This window comes from Pinus tabuliformis, chromosome 5_1, assembly GCF_031772625.1.
Source record: "Pinus tabuliformis cultivar Carrire ecotype Pingquan chromosome 5_1, CPIR1, whole genome shotgun sequence".
NCBI classification, from domain to species: domain Eukaryota; kingdom Viridiplantae; phylum Streptophyta; class Pinopsida; order Pinales; family Pinaceae; genus Pinus; species Pinus tabuliformis.
The window spans coordinates 569,788,772-569,793,106 of record NC_142305.1 but is presented as its reverse complement, the minus strand read 5'-3'; positions in this window follow the sequence as shown (position 1 = coordinate 569,793,106).

Sequence of the window (4,335 nt, the reverse complement as noted above, 5' to 3'; positions counted from 1 at the left end):
GATGTTCAGTATCACTTTGTGAGGGATATGATAGAAGACAAAAAGGTGTTGCTGGTAAAGGTGGACACTTTGAAGAATATTGTAGATGCATTGAAAAAATCTGTGAGCTCTGAGAAGTTCTCTTGGTGTATAGAGACAATGGGCATTTCAGGGCTGGAAAAATGACTAAGCTCTCTTGTGGCCCCCTGTGGAAATAAAACAACAAGTGGGAGAATGTTGGGTTGTGTTATATTCTTTCCACGTAGTTAACAGGGGGTTTGAGGGGCACCCGCAACCCCACTTTATGGGGTCCGAGGCAGCACCCCGGAAAATTTTGGTTTTGGACCCTATGTTAGGTTGGGCAGATGCACCTATGGTTTTGTGCATGATTTTCACACATCTTTCTTGGACGCTATGGTTTTTGGTCTATTTTATTGGACGCAATGGTTTTTTGGTCCATGGTATTGGATGCGATGGTTTTTTGGTCCATGGTATTGGACACGATGGTTTTCGGTCCATGGTATTGGATGCTTCAGCATGTATAAATAGGTATTGTAATATTGAAAGGAAAATAATGAAAAATCAAGCTGGTAGTTCCAGTTTTGGGATCCAGTGGGAAAATCTCTGTGTATATGTGTTTTATGTGCTATGCTCTCGCATTGTTTATTTTTCTATGTTTTAGAATTCGTATGCAGGTAATTTCTATACAGGGTTAAAATGTACACAATATAGAAAATCGAGTCGAAGAATTGAAACCAAAACTAATAAACTTGAAAAATTAAAATCAAATGATACTAGAATTACAATGAAACCAAAGTGTTTGGTCTTTTGAAGCCTAGGCCTGTAACTAGTCATGTAATCCATAAATATCCACTTTTAAACCATAAATCTTAATTAAGCCCAATAGCAGGGACATTACATATGAAGAGAACACATTGCAATGGTCACCCATTACAGAAATTTTCAGGTAAAAAATGGGCCTCCTAAGGAATATTATAAAATAATAGTGGAAATAATAAAATAAGATTAGATTACCTCATCAAGTTCTTGAGGGAAAAAATAAAAACTACTTTTTCAACTCGTATTTTTAACTTATCTCCCTATGATTTTACTGAAATTTCAAGTAGGAGCACTCGTTGGATACAAAACTTAATTTTTCATACAAGGAATACTTATTTTGCATACTTTCAATGGAACCTACTACACGAAAAATGTGAAATAAATGAAAAAACGTGAAAATATGAAATACATGAAAACATGTGATTGCAATCATGTTTTTTCATGTATTTGACATTTTTGTGTAATAGGGTCCATCGAACCTATGCAACATGGGTACTCCTTGGATGAAAAATTAAATTCCACATCCAACAAGTGCTCCCACTCAAAAATTGAGTAAAATCATAGGGAAATAAGTTGAAAAGTAATTTTTTTCTTTTTCTTTTTACCCTTTTTACTCCAAAAGTGGTGAATCATCCCCCATGGTTTACATTATAATATTTAATCCTATTGTTCTTATAAAGTTTATTTTTGTTGTACATTTTTATTTTGAGACCCATTTTGACCTCAAAATGTCTCCAATTCCAATGCATTCCAACCTCCAATACCATAATAAATAGAAATTCCAAATATGGTATCATAAAAAATATAATGAGAAAATCTTGATTCAACTACAAAAATATATAACTCCGATAACCTTCAATGTCACAATTTCCACAAGATGATATACCAATTTAAATTATTTTCCCAAATCCCTCGCTTCATCCACCATTCTTGATCAAGTTTCCTCTATTTTTCCATCAAATCCATCACGTTTATGCCAAGGATAGGATTGAAGGAAATCTCCATGGCTTACTATCCTTCTAGAGTTACTTTCATGCCACTACCAATAATGAAACATATCTCACACACCTCCACCTCATGCTTAGCTATTTGGATGCACTACATATTCCATGTGATTATCCTTCTATGTGGTATATGTCCCCCATAATTTACTAACTTTGCTTTCATACCAATGTGGGGAACATAATCCTTATTAGCTATTTCATTGCATTCATATCTTATAGAATCTAGAATTTTTTAAGTCTAATCCATATACAAGGTTACGATCTTAAAGCTAAGTTATTCATTTTCTATTTTGTCTGCAAGCATGTTTCCATTATTTTAATGTGAGATAGAATGGGAGTTGCGATTCCTTCTAAAATATTCACCACTTTTCCTAAGCTATATTTGAGTCTCAAATTTATTGAGACCTTGGAAGGGCACAAACCATATGACAAATTTGTAATCATCTAGACTATGGTCTTGAATTCAACTACTATTATTAGCTTATGGAATTGTTTCCTTCATGCAATGATTAAGCCCTATTGCAATGCAAGTAGTTATATAGCATTGTTAATTTCAATTACTTTGTCTATTGCATAGATGTGAATTATTTTTCCTTGACAAATTCTGAAGACTCCTCCAAAGCTAGTTGGTCCTAGGTTTCCCTTTGAGGCACTATCAAAATCAAGATTTGAAAAGTAACTTGGGGAGGGGACTAATGGCTGGGACTTGCTGAAATAGAAATTGGACATGTATACTAGGGCCAAGAAATAATTTTGTTGATAAGATAAGACTATGAAGAATATTATTTTCTTCTTGATTACATTCCTAGTCTTGATTTTGTTATAGGGAGTTTGGAGAACTATTTCTCTAAGTTTATTGATGATAGACTTCTTGATGGAATCTACGGGAGATTTACTTTTGAACATTCATTGGTTTTCTTCTTTCCAAGTTTTGCTCATTACATATCTAGTTGTCATACTTTGTTTACAATTGGGTTAGAATATTAGGTTGATCTCCATTCCTCTATAGTTGCAAACTAGATTTGTTTTGACATGATTGATGAAAGATGATAGCCATCTAGTTTGATAAATTAGAGGGATTCTCACATGTGTATAGTATATTCTTAGGATTTTATGTGTTGGCTAAGCAAAGTTGACATATGTAGGGCCCTTGAAATCTCGTTTTTGATGTTTGTCCCACATTAACAATTTCCTTAACATGATAAGCCATGAAAAAGTACAAACTTTAGGTAACAATTTCAAGTTCCAAAGTTTCATTCACTTTCTTTAGATGTCCTGTCCCATGGCTCTCACAATGATGTTATAGGCTTCCTTAAGATTAAAATATCCTGAAATATTTTCACCCCATCCTAAAATATCTTGGCCTGATTGGGTCTTGATTTTCCTCTTTTCCATATCCTTTATTATTGCATCTTAAGTATCTTGATCGATTTTCATAGGCCATTAAGCATAGTGTTCCAATTGTTTCCATTGTTTATGATACTTGGAGAGAATCCAATGTTGAGCTACTATATCTTTTCCTTGTGAAATTAATTTGTCTTTTAATTTTTTTCCTTTTCCCCATTCTATATAATTTGGGCCATTGTTGCTATGAATATTCTGAAAATATTACTAAGTTTCTTTCTTTAACTTCTTAGAAACTATGATTTTGAATAAGTTTTTTTTTTCTCTAAGAGACATTCCATAGATGTGAGCCTTTGATATCTCCATCCATTCTTATGATTTGAGTTTCCTTTATGTTTGGTGCACATTTTGATTTCCATAATCAACTCCATAAGGTTGTTGCATTCTTTAACCATGTCCATCAGATTTTGGCTCCCAAACCTTGGATGAAAATCTTAGGTTCCCTCAAACCTAGGCCACCTATGGACTTGGGTTTGCATAAGTCTTCCCAAGAAATTATAGTCCATTTTGTTTCAATTTTGTCTCCTCCTCATAGAAATAATCTTTGAAAATTCCTTATTTTCTGAAGGATGACTTTGGGGATAGCCAATGCTAAGAGAAGATAAAGAGGGGAGATTGCAAAATAGATTTAAGGAGAATGAGTCTTCTTGAAAGGTTAAGAGATATAAATATACAACATGAGAGATTTATTTTGAGTTTACGCAACAATTATTTCCAAAATTTATACCTAATATGTTTCTCCACTAGAGGGCATTCAATATATTTGGATGGGAGGGAACCACTTTGAATTTATAGGATTCTATAGATGTGAATATAGATGGAAAAACAAATATTGACAATGAAATATTGATATTTAGAAAGGTTATTATAGATTTTATAAGCATAAAAGAGGTTATTAGCATGGTCTTCAGGGAAACAACTTCCTAAAGAGTAGGAAACCCATTAGATGAGTGTCGTCTATGAATTGTTGATGGCATGAAGGATAGTTAGAGATACCTGAAGGGAAACCTTTTATGTTTCCATCATGAACAACATATTTAATGGATTGACCCAATATTCCCATGAGGAGAAAGTTGATCTCTTATCTAATTCATCTTGAGGAGAGAAA